Genomic DNA, 16,131 nt, shown 5'->3' on the forward strand with positions numbered 1-16,131 from the left:
CACTTAAGCCATCACTTCTGCTGCCCAGGGTCTGCACTGGCAGGTAGCTAGAATTGGAGTCGGGGTTAGGAACTGAACCCAGGCACTCTGACATGGGAAATGTTTCAAACCGTAGGTCAAACATCTATACCCTATTGTCTAATTTTCTTAGAGATTAGCTGTCAGTTAAGTTAGGAACATGTTTTAAAGTAAACGATATTGGTTAGCTGTTAAAAACTCAACAAAATCACGTTCGGTCATAGTTCTTTTTTTTTTCCCCAAGAGTTTTTTAAAAATAGAATTGGAAAGAAAAAAAATGAAATTCTTATTCAATTCCAAATCTTATTTTCAAGAAAGCCTATCGCTGTACCATAAGAACAGAAGTATTTTACCCCAAGGTTATTTACAACCATGAATAAGAAAGTTACAGGAAGTGAGAAGGATAACCATTTTTTTTTCTGTCTATTCCTTCCTGAGAGTTCTTCCTACTCCTTCTTGTCATCATGTTTCTCTCAGGATGCAAAGATCTTTCACATTAGCAGCTCCCTGTACTTCTCTTACACTCAGTCATTTAAGCCCTCCTCTACTCACTAACGGATCAAAAGTTGCTCCTAAGCACACTCTGATGTGCAGAATATAAAATTTTGTATTTTAAATGATCTAGATACGCAAAATAAAATATTTACATAGTGTGAAAAGCAGCTATATAAAGAGCCTCCAGGAACTAAAAACAATGCATTTGTTTTCTTTGATGAAATAATGAGTGATCTTTCTTAGATAATATTTTAGATTTGTGAAACTTCCTTCAGTCAACATCTGTTATTTATATTGCTAGGAATTATAGCTATTATTTAAAAACCAAGCTAGGAAGTTTCTCTGGGATGGTCTTTTGCATCTATGATTTTAACTGTTTTGGTTAGTAAAATATCTAACCTACTAAACTTGCTGTTCAGTTCCATCCATAAGGTAATTATTAAAATTCCAGTTTCAGCAGCGACAACAATAGTAAATAGCATTTGTTGCAGAGTCATGTGACAGTGGAAATCCCGTGTAAGACCCAGTAAAGTACCCTAGTAAGGAATCTTCATGAATTGTATCACTTAGTCCTTCTATATAATTAGATAAATGGAATATATATATATACATACATATAATTACATATGTTACAATTCGTATTCTCATTTTCCAGATCAGAAAACTGAGAAAATCTGGCTGAGTGTTCAGGCACACAGTTACTCATTGATAGATAAGCATTGGTAACCAGAGCAATGTCTAATTACAACCTCATATTCATATTTATTACATTGTGCTGTGATGTCCCCTGAATTACTGTCTGGCCTTTAACTTTTTTTTTTTAAAGATTTATTCATTTTTATTACAGCCAGATATACACAGAGGAGGAGAGACAGAGAGGAAGATCTTCCGTCCGATGATTCACTCCCCAAGTGAGCCGCAACAGGCCACTGCGCGCCGATCCGAAGCCGGGAACCTGGAATCTCTTCCGGGTCTCCCACGCGGGTGCAGTGTCCCAATGCATTGGGCCGCCCTCAACTGCTTTCCCAGGCCACAAGCAGGGAGCTGGATGGGAAGTGGAGCTGCCGGGATTAGAACCGGCGCCCATATGGGATCCCGGGGCTTTCAAGGCGAGGACTTTAGCCGCTAGGCCACGCCGCCGGGCCCTTAACTTTGTTCTTTACTCTCACCATCTTACCTAACAGCTGTTCCCATTGCCTCTTTGTTAGGAAACATAGCATGTTACATGTTGGATGCTCAGAAGTTCATGGCTTCTGTACGCAAAATAATTCAACAAGACTTCTGTTCAAAAAATAAAATACCATCCTTTAAGAATGTACTTTATTGTTATTACACTTCAAATTTTCTTTTTAACTCTTGAATAGATTTTGTTCCAGCATGTATTTTTCTTTAGGGTTATTTGTAGCTAGGTAGTGAATAATTTGAAAGCAGAAAACATGTCCTATTTGCTTGCTACATCTTATACATTAAAAGGCTGTAGAGTGACAGAGTAAGCTGCTGCCTTATGTGTGCTCTTTTTATTCAAAGGATTTGAGTAAAACGAGAGGAACACTCACTTAAAAGAAAGTCTAAATCAAGAGAGTCCACCTGAGAGGATCGATTTTTTGTCAGACTGATGTCTTCAGTTACATATGAGATTATTCTTAACTATTAATTATGAGAGAATAGAGTGTGTCTCTTGGTCTGGCCTTTTTCTTTGCCGATCTCTTCTACCTTTTCATCTTTTTTATTAGTAGATGTTAAATACAGTGAGGCTCACGTAACACTACCAAAAGTCCTGTAAGTTCTAGGTAAAAAATTTTTAAGTTTCATGAAAGATATGTGTGAATTCTAGGGAAAAATAAAGAACCAAAATGGCATAGCCTTTACCACTTTGCTGCAGGTGCAGTGGTCTTACCCAGAGTCTATTGGTATTCTGTTGGTTTTCACATGGATTATTTCTCATAAGTGAGTTAATGAAAATTATTGCCTTATACCAGTGATTTCTGAGAAGAAAATGCAAACTTTTTTGTCAGTAAAATATTTAGGCTTCAAGTTATATTGCAACATCTAGAAGTTAAAAAGCCATTTGAATTTTTATGAATATTTTATGTCACTCTTACTTGACTTTTACTAGATGGGAGAACAAAGGTGGCTGTTATCATTCCTACCTGATTCTCTCTCTTCATTGATGAAGAGAACAGAAAGCCCAGAGCTAAAGTTTTCTGTCTAATTTTTTCATGATCGTTCATGGAGTTACTCCTTTTAGTGCAGGAAAATTGTTTTCAAGAATGAAAGCCAATTATTATAGCTAGTACGATTGACAGAATAGATGGATTCCTGTAGCAACTATCTACATTGACATGCCTGCCTGCTGAATTTTCAGCATTGAATCTTAAAGTTGTTGTCAACTCTTACAATTCTATTATCTTCCACATGGATTACACAGATCCTTCCCTTCATTTTTTTACCTGCTAGAGCTGAGCATGCTGTGTGCATGCACTTGAGTATGTGTGTGAATCATGTTCCCATACTTCCTTGGGCTGCCAAATTCCAATTTTAATCCATTCACTCTTCTGTATGGAACATACCAATCTACCTTCTTTATTTACTGTTACCACCCTACTTATACCTGGTAGAAATTACTCATTTCCATATAAACTGCGGATAAAATCTTGAGAGATTTCAGTTTACAAATATGAAGCCCACCCACCAACAATTACTTAATCTCCTTAAATGAAAATAACTTTGAATTTCACTTCACCTCAGTGACCCATTCCCAACTGGAGTTTCTCTGCTTCAGGATTCTGTGTTTGATCATAACCCCCTGCCCATCTGGCTATTTTAGAACTGTGTTATCCTTTGTTGGCTTTTAGACACTGCAAATACCTCGAACCTTTGTGGTCAGTTATGTGCTGGCTGTCCTCATCCCTCTTGTTGTTTTCCTTCCCACCAGAATGGTCTACACCGCTGCCACTCTCCTTGATCTCTTGCTCTAGTCTTCCACCTTATCTATCCAATCACAGCGGTTGTTCAACACTGTAATATTTGTTCTCTGCTCTAACATGAGACCCTGGGTTCCTGGAGCAAATCATACAGTGGTACCCAGTGGTTCCTGCTGTAATCACTGAGAAGTGTATTTCAGTGGGATCCTACCTGGTGCCCTTCTGTCCTTGTATTTGTCCTAGGTTGTCTCTATCCCAGATTTTTCAAGGATGACCTAAGCTTAAATATTCAAATAAAATTGCTTTTCAATCTACAACTTGCTGATCTTTAGCAATTTTACTCAAAGTCATCATCTCTCACTTTCGGTTTCAAAGAATAAGACAATTCCTTATTGCTGGCCTGTGTCCTCCTCTTTCATCCCTCAAATGTACCACATTTTGGCTCTTAGCAGTTTGTCTCTTTCAGTATTTCTCACCACTCCATCCCACAATCATCAAGTTTTCACAAAATCTATTGGCCTACTTAATTCTTACTTATGCTAAAATAAGAGCACTCCTTGCCTTGGGCCTTAAAACTACTCCTCCTTTCCATCTCTATTAAAATATGTTGCCCTCTGCCAGAACTACTGGATGATGTCTAGCTTCTAATCTCACCACAAGACTAACATTCTACTTTGGAATCTCACTAGTGCCCTTCTATTCTGGGCCTTTCACATCAGAGCCAGGCCACCAGTCTTTCTCATGCATGTATGAATATTTTGTCTGCTATTATTGTAGGCTTGTCTACCTCTTGAATACTTAACACAAGCTTCTCTTTCACCTATAATCTACTTAGATACTTATTCCTCTCCAACCTGTGTTAGTGCTCCTATAAATAAAACACTTCCATTATAACTACCTATCTAGACATTCTTTTACCTTTCTAGTAAATATTTCTACTTGCATAGACCCCAGAGACCTCTTACTCTATACATCCCAATTGAGTTTTTAAGCTCTCTTCTTTCTTTTTTATTCTTTTTCGTAGGAATCACTACATAGCTACCCAAAGAAGTCCCACATCCCACCAGTTACTGAATCCTGTTGAATTGCCTCCAAAGGCTTCCTCAGTCATTTTTCCGCCTGCTAGGCTCTCGTGTTCACCCTTTGATTCGCACAGTTGCATATGACTTTGCTGCTTCCCGATCATCCTCTGTGTATCATCTCCTGTGCTTGCCGGACCTCCTGCCCAATCTTCTCTTTTTCCCTCCACACAGTCAGGCACCTTGTCTTTGTCTTTAGCAAGGCTTGTCTTTAGCAAGGCTACCTTTCATCATTCACTGTTTAGTCATCTGTTCCCTGCACTCATTACAGAATAATTGATTAGGATGTATTGTTGAATAAATGGATGAGTGAATTTTAAGTAGAAGATTGATGGATCAGAAAATGAAATTGTGGCATGTTTAAGCATAGCAGCATTATGTCTTTAAATCTATAATTGTGGTCGTGTAGACTAGTACAAACGAGAGCAAGGGTACCTTTTAATCTGTGTGTTGAACAGTTAGCCATAACCCATGACCAGCTGGGTCAGCGATGCCTGCTCCTGATACTGTAGAGAAATGATGTGGTATGTTTGACCTGGGAGGAAAAATCCATCATAGTTACAGGTGATTCGGTATTCTCTTTTGACAACCAATTTTGTATTGCTGTTACTTTTGTTACATTTATTGTTGCTGTTGTTCAGGGAAATACAAATGATTATCCTTGAGCTATCCACAAAACACAGTGGAACAGATCAGAATTTGAAATATGTATTGCCATGCAAATGCAGGAATTATGTATGCCGGAATAATGAAAGTACCTAGAACAATAATAAATAGCACTTGTTGAGTCAGCTTGCAAGACACTCATGCCTGGTAAGCACTGCATACATTTGGTTTCATTTTATACTACTGGAGGCACCCAGGGGCTTTTCCCTTTTTCACAGAGAAACTGAGATTAGTTAACTGTGGCAGCACAGAGCTATTGTTTTGTGCTAAAATGCAAGGCAGACTCCAAAGCCATCCAGCACTCTTTAAACTGTCTTCCTTTCTCTCCAGGTGTCATCTGAAGCCTTATTCCTGTCTCCTTTGCTCCTTCTACCACACAACTTTAGCTTCCTCTGCCTTCTTCTTTGTAACCGAATTGACATAATAATATTCATGGTAGAATATTAACATCATTTAGCTGTTTTCTCACATCAGAATCTTGGTGTTGCTGTTCTCATCATTAGGTGACTGACATGTTATGAATGTAAATATGAAGTATGTTACAAAGGCAAATCAGAGAAATTTCAAAATGACTTGCATGTTGAAAGAGGAAGAGAGAAGATAAGAGATAGAAAATGTTTTATCCTCTCGTTCACTCCCCAAAATGACTTGCATAAATCTGCTTTGCTCCAGGCCAAAGCAGGAGCCGGAAACTGATTCTCCTTGTATTTTCAGCTGCCTTCCTATGCGCACTAGCAGGAAGATGGATGGGAAGCAGGACTTGAACCAGCATTCCAGTATGGGATGCTGGTGTGAGAAGCTGCCAGCTCAGCCTGCTGTACCACAACATTACTCCTCCTGTTGATTTTTTTTGGGGGGGGAGAGGATAGTTACCTATATTTGACTGTCTCTGAGAGTCAGTGTTAAAAATGATTGACTGCCACATTATTCGATTAGGGAAGGAAAATGCTGTTTTTTTTTTTTTTGAAGTATTGTATGTCCTGAGTAAGCAAGCAAGTAAATAGATGCTTATACAGAAAGCACCAACATTGACAGATCTAAGACTACTTTGTAAAATATATTTGAGACAATAAAAAGGAAAATTTGCACTGTGTCTTAACAACAGAGTTTCAAAGCTTTGTCAAGGATGGTTGCTATGAAGAAAACTGGAAAAGCAAAGTAGCAATCTTTAGGCCTAGACAGCAGGAAAGAGAGATGGGAAACTCAGTTTTCAAGGTAAGGAAATGTTTTCAGATATAATCAAAAGGAAGAACAATGGGTATCTCTTCCGTGACATCATTTGTCGTTTCTTTCTATTCCATAGACATGAGGCAGAAAATGAGCAAATTAACCTTCACCACTAAGAGTACTTCTCACATCCGTCACCTTTTTTAAAGGATGTATTTTATTAGAAATACAATGAATAATCAGTGTTTTGGCTGATTCAGGTTTCAGGGGCGCTCCCCTGTCGCTGAAGACCCTCTGAGAGTCTGTGTGTGAACCCCAAGCCTGGGAGAAGCCCGGCAGGCTGGGGGGTGGGGAGGTGGGAGGGCCGAGCTGAAGGCTTTCACATAGTTCCCATTACTAAGGAAACCACCCGTTTTGTCTGAACATGCTCTGAATAGATGTCTCATTTGAAGTCTAGTGCTCAAACCATGAGGACTGCATTATGGAGCCGAGAAAGAAATGAGGGGAACGAAGAAACGCATGCTTGAAAACGCCACCACGCATTCACTAAGCGTGGCTCTGTAATAACATCCCGCGAGGCAGAAGGTGCATTTATTTTTGCCGCATTCCAAGTTAATTCAGTGTTATAAAAACAAATTCCTTTGCCTGCCCATGTAATCAAAATAAGCAAAGCAGATGTTCTTCTGACCTATTCTTAATTCTTGGTCTTGTTAGGGTAACATACCGCACGAGAGGGACGAAAGATGGATTCTCGTAAGAATCTAGATTTGCAGCACTGTGCTTTGTAACAGCATGGTGGTGATGCTATACCTGAGCCGATAAACAAACACATGTCCCCAGTCAGGCCTCCGAATTTGCAGCCTCCAAATTGCCACCACTATATTCAGGATAGCTACGTAAACCAGCCCTTGGTGCTCTTTAATGAGTATCCAATTCAGATTTGGAGAAAACATCACTCTGCTCTCCAGTTCCTATCAGCCTGCAGTGAAAATAATAACAATAATGGTAATAATAATAATAGGTGGGATTCCTCTCTCCCCCAAAGAATGTAGGATTTACAGGACTTAGTATAGATAATGCTCCTCATTATTCCCCTCCCTATTTCTTTTGATCTGATCAGTTGGCATTTTTTTTAAAGATTCTATGTGCACCCCATCAATCAGAGGTCACCACCTTTACACCTAAACAGAAAGTCAGAAGAGGGAGGCGTTGGGGCTGCTGCAATCTTTTCAGCAAACAAGACAATTATCAATATATCAATCAGCAAATGCAAAAATGGACTAGAGGACGTTCAGATACAGATTGCTCGTGATTTGACTGATAGTCATAGCAATGAAGTGACTTCCCTGGACAGGGGTCTGTATTTGAATGAGATTTTGTTCTAGCAGCCTGAGCTTTAGCACTGCAACCGAGGCCATCTGTGTGTAGCTCCCGCTCAAGTCCGTATGTGGAGCACCATGTCACATAGAAGTACCAGCATGGGTAAGAATTAGAAGCAAGAAATTAAGCAAATACAGTGATTTCTTTCCTTCAGGACTTTTTGAAGTGTAGGAAGTGGGCATTGATTCTAGTGGTTAAGATGCCTGAATAGCACATCAGCGTAATGGGGTTAAATTCCCAGCTCTGGCTCCTGTCTGCCTCAGGTAATTATTCTAGTAGCTAGCGCTCTGATACCCACGTGGGATACCTGGATGGAGGTCTGTCCCTGGCTTTGACCCCAGACTAGGCCTAGCCATTGCGAACCTTTAGGCACTGAACCAGCAAATGAATATATTTCCTTCTCTCTCTCTCTCTCTGTCTGTCTCTCTCTCTCTCTTCCTCCCCCCCCATATATATGTGAAAAGCAAACAACATTATTAGTCTTGCTTGCTTTCATTTAAATTTTTTTTCTTTAATTCCCCCATATATATTGGCAATCGCACATATTCAATAAACATATTTCAAAGAGATGTGTTTTTAAGATGTCCTGCCAATGCCAAGCTCAGGAGAATTGAGTAAGGATAAACTATAGTTTTCTAGCATTTAATTGGGGCAGAGGGTTGTGGGGATCCTATCATCACTCACAGGGCATAGATTTGAAATCACGAACATATGAAAGTTTATTCTAGTGAAAGTACACAGATATTTACCCTGTCTATAATATGCTCGCTAGTTGGATTTATAGGACTTCAATTGGTGTTGAAATGAGCAGCCTGAAACAGCCAGCTGTTTCCGATCAGATGTGCCTGTACACTCCTTACCTAGATGTGTGTATTTAGCAGTTTTCCTATCAACTGCTGACAAAAGATCTCATCCCATATTGTCTTATTATGAAGTTTCTGTCTTCAAAATAAATGAACATTAGCTTGCTTATAGATTACCCTGTCAAGATTGCACAGAAACCAGGAGGTCTGCATCTTTGTTTTTCCGAACTTCAGCATAATGCCTGAGCTGCGGGAAGCATACAGAAAGGGGAGATGAGACTGCGCTGTTGGATGGGAGAAAAATGGAGCTGACTCAGCATTCCTACATGGCCCTTAGCCTGGTGCACTGAGTGCTAAATGATAGAAACAACAAGTGTGACCTTCTTGAATATTTAGCTAATTTTAGTCTGTAATTTTAGCTAGCTTTCAGTCTAATATTTCCATGTCCTTTTGATCACCTGTAACTATTTTTACATACACACAAAGGTATTTCAAAAAGACATGGAAACAAAACATGTTTCTTTTGCTGCAAAAAGAAAAAGAAATATCTGTGTACTAGGGATCTTCAAAAACACAAAAAAACACATGGTAGTAAATGAGCTATGCACGGATTTCCATTTTTTCATCCAAAAGAATCTTTAAACACAATTTTTGTAAAAAGTCAGTTACATTTTCATAAGCTTTCTTCTTTTTAAGATTTATTTGAAAGAGAAACAAAGAGAGACAGATACATAGAGATCTCCCCCCTACAGTTTCACTTCAATGGCTGTGTCAGCCAAGGCTGGGCCAGGCTGAAGCTTCTTCTGGGAGTCAGAAACTTCTTTCTGATCTCTCATGTGGGTGCTGAGCCCCCTAGGATTGGGCTGTCCTCTGTTGCTTTCCCAGACCATTGGCAGTGAACTGGATCTGGAAGGTGACATGCAGAACTTAACCAGCGATTTTACCCATGTTAGCATCACAGGTGGCAGTTTCAGATGCTACACCACAATGCTGGCCCTTTTAATTGCATTTTTTTGCAATGAACTTTTTGAAGTACTCTTGTATGTATGACAAGGTTACATTGAAAAGATTGAGTCAGATCTGTCAAACTGCCTTTGCTTTGTGTCAAGCCTATAGTGTTTATTTTTATATTTCCTCTCTTAACAGAGGGCTCTCAAAATGTCTCCAGGTACCACGATATATCAGATATTCATTATAATTCTGTTTCTGCCTACAGCAATAAGACCTGCCGTCTGTTGTAACAGTCATACATTTCAATTAACACCAAATGTCATTTTATTTGGAGATGTAAGTTCTGTTTTGAAGGCCAAATTTGTTAGTAAGCCAATGAGATTATGACTTGAGTGAGTGAGACTGGAAAAATTAGTTGTTACTCAGATTAGTTGTACATATCAATGATTGTAAAGCTATAAACTCATTTAGTAATGTTTTTTGAAAATGTGCCATCTTTAATATGCACGTGCAAACATATATTTTTTGAATTATGAGTTATGCTATATGTAATTTGGCAAATGATATTAGGGCCTATGGTAAAAGTTACCTTCCTAGAAAAGATGAAAGTGTGATAATATAAAAATATGCTGAATTTTGCAAATCTCATTATGGTACAACACATTAAGCTACCAGTGCAAATGCAACAACACATATCAGTGCCAATTTAGGTCCTGGCTGTTCCAATTCTGATACAGCTCCCTGATGCTATACCTGGGAAGACAATGGATGATGGCAGAAGTTCTTTGGCTTCAGCAATCTGTTCAGGAGACCCAGATGGAGCTCCTGGTGCCAGGTTTCAGCATGGCCCAGATCTAGCCATCAACAGAACTAGCAAATGGGATATCATTCTTGCTTGCTTGTGTGTGTGTGTATCTGTCTGTCTGAGTGTTGTTTGATCTTTCAAATAAACCAACTGTACCTCAATAGCAGCCTCAATACTTGATTTTTTTTTTGAGGCTTTTTTGAATGGGACTCTGAGACAAGAGCCAAGCACCCTCATCTCCAGTTTTTTTTTCCTGTATCATGAAGATACAATGTTTTAAGATGTTTTGATCTTTTGTTCAACTGTTTAAAACAAAGCTATCAAATAAAAACTTTTCTCTTATGAGCTTTAGCAAATCAGATCCCTTAAGAGAGATTAAAATATATAACAGAAAAAATTCCAAGAGGTAACCAGGATAATATTTAGCTCAGTTTTCCAAAAATCTGATTATGCAAGAAGCAGAGCAAGCAGCAAGTACAGAAGTCCTATGGCTGTGAGTTTCTGGGCCAGAAACAGTAAGTCAGGTGAAAGCTTTCCATGCTTTCACTTGAGCCCAAGCTTCTGGGCCATCCTTTGCTGCTTTCCCAGGCCGTAAGCAGGGAGCTGGACTGCAAGTGAAGCAGCCATTGTCTAACCAGTGTCCATATTTGATGCCAGTGCTTGAAGGTGAAGGATTAGCCTGTTGAGCCATGACTCTGGCCTCATAAAAAGAGTATTTATTTGAAAGTCAGAGTTAGAGAAAGAAGTCAGAGGGCTCTTCCATTCACTTGATTCACTTCCTCAGATGGCCAAAATGGCCAGGGTTGTACCGCTGTGAAACCAGGAGCCAGGATCCCAACATGGGTGACAGAGGGTCAGACACTTGAACCGTCTTTCACTTCTTTCCCTGGCAATTAGCAGGGAGGTGGTTCAGAGATGAAATTACCAGGACCCAAATTTGAGCCCGTACTGAATGGCATCATCACGCAGGGTACAACAGCTTCCATCCCTCCTCTGTCTGTTAAATGGCACTTCTTTTCTCTCCCTTCACTTTTACACAGTATCCCCAAAATGTCAGCACGTCATACAATCAGTTAGGGCCTTTCCTAAGATACGGCTTTCTGGAGGCATAGATGCTGGCTGGAGAGATGGTGGGCAGAGAGCAAGGACTGCCGACTGCTGGGCTAGTTCCTGAGCTCTGTGCTGAATGGTAGAGAGGTTAGTCACTCAGGAAACTGCAGCCTCATGAGTGAGACTGATTCAACCAGAAAGTATGATCAGACTGTAAATAAACCAAGGAAAACCAACACACTCCCTCCTGCCCCAACCGAAAAAATAAATACATAAAACAAACAAAAACAAACAAGCCAGGCCTGTCAACCAACCAACCAACCCACCCTTCACAACAATAGCAGGGCAGGGCATACCCAGGTACAGGCAGGGTAATGAACAACCATTCAGTGCTTCTGAGACTTTTGAGTCACTGGAGAAACTTATTAAGATGCAGATTCTGACCCAGTTATGTTGAGAGTTACCCTGGGATTCTGTATTCCTAGCAGCCCCTCTGGAGCACGAAGAACGCTGCTACGCTCTAGGATCACACTTTGAGTAGCAACAAGCCAGCAAGCAGGATTACCATGGAAATCAATGGACCTCTCCAACCAATGCCAGATTTGAAAAACTAAACCATTTTTTTGTGCTATAGAAAAGTTAAATATCAACTGATGAATATCTAGTTCATTTGACTTTTCTGGTAACAAGTAGAAGTTTGGGGAGAACAATTATAGTGGTTGTGAACAAAAGTAAAATATTACCTTCCCCCACAGAAGTTATGCTTGGGTACTTTTCAAGCCACATGGACTCATCAACTTTGTAGTATGTAAGTGTGGAACTCAGAGCCAAGAACTGAGGCAAAGGTGTAACTCCAAAAGTCGTCAGAGCATCATTTGAGAATGCAAGCATGGGAGAGTACTGAGGGAAAATACAGTTTGAGGATCTAACCAGAGGTGCTGTCATTTCCAAAATGGAAAGTCCAGGAGACAGTAACGAGAAGGAGCAAGCAGCAAGGAAAGCAGACAGAAGTTGGTGTTAGGGAAGTTCAGAAAGAAATGTTCTCAGGAAGAAAAGGCAGTGATTGCCTTAAATGTTCCTGCAATTTTGGAAACCCCATAGTGACCATTAGCCTTGACAACTGCTCACACGGGTTGGCAAAATGTAGTCATGTCATGTACCACACAATGACTTTTTTTTTTTTAAAGACGGATACCATAAATAATTGTGGCACCTACTGACTTTGTAGCTGGCTTAGTTTTAGAAAACACATGCTGACACTTGCATAGTGGCATAATAATTACTTATCCAGAACTATTCTTGGTGATAAGTGACATATGAATGCATGAAAAAGAAAAAAAATTCAGTTTAAAAACAAGCTATTTGAAACTGTAGGGCCCGGCACAGTGGCACAGTGGCTGATCCTCACATCGCACACATCTAGATCCAATGTGGGTGCCACTTCATGCCCCGGCTGCTCTGCCTCCCATCCAGCTCCCTGCCTGTGGCCTGGGAAATCAGTGGAGGATGGCCCAAAACCTGGGGACCGTGCACCTATGTGGGAGATCCAGAAGAAGCTTCTGGCTCCTGGCTTTGGATCAGCTCAGCTCTGGCTATTATGGCCACTTGGGAAATGAACCATCTGATGGAAGATCTTTCTCTGTGTCTCTCCTTCTGTCTGTAAACCTGCCTTTCCAATAAAAGTAAATAAATCTTTTTAAAAAACATCTTTTTTTTCTTGTTATGATCACAAACATTTTTGAAGAGTTCCCGTTTGGGCTTTTTCTTACTACTGAGTAAGAAAAAGTATCTTTTCAGTCCACTTTCATTGGCCTTTGGTGTCTATCTGTCCATTGGATAGTTTTTCCTCAGCCACCTCCACAGGGCTAAATTTATACACATTTTTTTTTCATTCTTAAAATGTCTATACAAGTCAGTCTATACAAATTGGTTTTTCTTTTGAAATTTCAAGTATTGCTGTATTTTGTTAATAGCCTGTATATGCAATCAAGAAATGTAAATTTGTTGTATTTTTATATCGTACAGTTCAGTTGCAATATCCTGTGATATACCTGTTGTCCAAATACCACCTACAGGGTCATTTTGGTGCAACAGAATGGTTTGTGATTTCCCAGTGAAATAATTCAACCTACAGTAAGAATTATTTTTAATGCGAATATTTTTTTCTGGTGAATTTCAGTTTTCTTATTTTCCTAATTACAAAATTTCAGTCACCAGTTCCTTTCTAGAAAGGTAGCTCTAATTTCACAATAACACCAACAACAACATCCCATTGTTTCTTATGGATGTTGTCTCCATATGGAATTACTTCCCTAGGTACTGCTATTGGTCAACTAAAAATGACTATTAGCTGCAGCAGGCACCAGTGGGTAGGCCACTCTAATGTTAGAACGCTGTGTGGCACCTTGGCTTGCTGCCACTTTCAGAACTTCCTTTGGAGATGAAGACAGTAGCTTTTTAAACCTGTTTCTGGGGGATCACAGGTTTTTCTAATTGAATTTGCAGCTTTTTTATTATTCGAAGCTTCTTTGGGCACTACACATTAGCAGTTGTTTTCCTCACTCTCATTTTACATCTAGGCCTGTATTCCTGACAAAGCTGTGAATTACCTCAACTTAAAGAACCTGTTTTCTGTCTGATGTGTAAATCTGTGTTGTGAGGTTCTGGATATTTCTCGCCCCTCTCCTGTTAATAAAACATAGACTGTCTTTGAAGTAGGAAATGCTATGTATGAGACTTCAGGGAAGACTGTTCCCAAGGCTGAATTGTGTGTTTGTGTCATGATGCATTTGCAAATTTTGGAATATCTTGTTGGGATATTGTCCTGGTCTTTGCCCCTGAGAATAGTTCACTATCATATTTTGAGAAGAGTTGAAGAGAGCTGCCTCTGGGTCAATTCGCCATGATTTGTGCAGCTGCCCTTCTAAGCTCTCTCTCCTGGAAACAGACGAGTTCCACATGACCCCTTCTCCACTCTATATCTCTACCCTAAGTGGAAAGTGATTGAGAATTGTGAGCAGTGCAGGACTGGTCCCTGGAGACTGCTTGTTCTGTATACAGGAATATCTATGTGTTTAGAATCCAAACACCACCTAACATGGTTCTGTAAAAACTTCAGTTTTCATCGTAAGCATGAATCTGTAAATAGCATTCAGAAAACATGTAAAACAAGTCTTCTACCTAAAAACATAGAATATTGCAATTTTAAGCTACTCTAGATGTTATCTGCTGTAACTTTCTGATGCCATAGATAAGAAGTCGAATTCAGTGTTCTTTGTGCCTTTTCTTAGCTTAGTCCATTATTGGTGCTCATTTACCAAAGTTTGAGTTCAAAGAACAGTCAACAGTCACTTGGCCCAGATATGTCAAATAAAAAATAGTTTGACTGCTGTTTGCCCATGGCAGACACCGCTAGTCAATCAATGTGCTCCCTTTTACTGAACACAAAACATCCTTGAAGACCAGCAGTGGTTACCAGTAAAAGCAGTTAGCTCAAAGGAAGGAGTCAGTTTTCCTAACAAGATCTTGTCTAGTCCCCTCAGTTTAAGGGGGAGGAGACTAAGGGAAAAAAATAACAGTTAACTTATCTGTAGAGGGGGCGGTGAAATCATTTATTCAGTGGTCTCAGAATCACACTCACTGCATTTTCTAAGAGCATCCCGCTGCACCCACCCTTCTCTCGCAATTGAGGACCAGTTTGAATATTGAATGAAAAGCAACTCACTCAAGGAATTGCTTTTTCATTGTTATTGGCAGAGACGATTGGCCTCATCACCCGATTAGCCCATTAATTCAGTGCATGGAGTAGCAAAAACTATTTGAGTTAGATTTCTTTCTTTTCTAAAATGAGAATGGCCTCACTGTTTGTCCTGGGAGATTAGAAGTTCAAGAATCTTTGGATGGGATCTTTTGACATTGTTATATTTTATATTTAAATTTTACTTAATAAGTGAAGGCAGTTTACCAATTGACTTATGACAGCAAAATGCTGCTCTTTTTATTGCCTAAATTTGAGATGCATGGTATCATAAATATAAAAACAAAAGTAAATTGGAATGATAATTGGTTAAAGCCTTTCCTTGATAATATTTTTGGTTGAATTAGAGAATCTTTGCTAAATTTTAAAAACTCATATATTGCACTTTGTTATTCCCCTCCGCCCCCCAAACACGACTGGGAAGCGGTTATGTCTTAAGAAATGTGTATACAATGACAAATTAAAACTACATGTTGATTTCTTGAAACTATGAAGATCAGTCACTTTTTCTTAGTATTTTTTGCATATTAATTTGTATCACACAGATTATATTTTCCTCTGCTAAGATTTATTATGCACTGTTCTTTTTTGACAGTAAAATTTACCTATCAAAAAAATTTTTGCACAGTTAGTGATGCATGAAATATATTTATCTTCTCATATACTTCCCTTCTCCTACCCTGTATTCTGTATGATTTCTACATGTGTGTATGTGTTTGTGTGTGCATATTGGTGAGCATGAATACTTATGATACATAATGCACAGGCTCTTTTATCACTGTTAAAATACTTATAGTACATAATGTTTGCGTGGTTTCATTTATTTAATTTTATTTTGTTCGCACTTCTGTTATCTCTGACACTTAATTTAACTCAGTGATTGCTAAGAAAACAGCTCCTCAGTACTCCCTACTTAATCCTTCATCTCTTGCTGACATTTTTTTTTAATATACGAGGGACCATATGAACACATTTTTTCTAGTCCTCAGCTTGTTTCACTTGCTTGCCTTTTTTCTGCCAGTTATAGCGGAGTGAA

At 39.3% G+C, this 16,131-nt stretch overlaps 1 protein-coding gene across 1 annotated transcript in view; it reads left to right on the forward strand.

Moving 5' to 3' along the window:
- The window catches only part of IMMP2L (inner mitochondrial membrane peptidase subunit 2), a 761,903-nt gene that overhangs the window by 406,220 nt on the left and 339,552 nt on the right, over positions 1-16,131 (forward strand). The window lies entirely within an intron of this gene.

This window comes from Ochotona princeps, chromosome 25 (assembly GCF_030435755.1).
Source record: "Ochotona princeps isolate mOchPri1 chromosome 25, mOchPri1.hap1, whole genome shotgun sequence".
NCBI classification, from domain to species: domain Eukaryota; kingdom Metazoa; phylum Chordata; class Mammalia; order Lagomorpha; family Ochotonidae; genus Ochotona; species Ochotona princeps.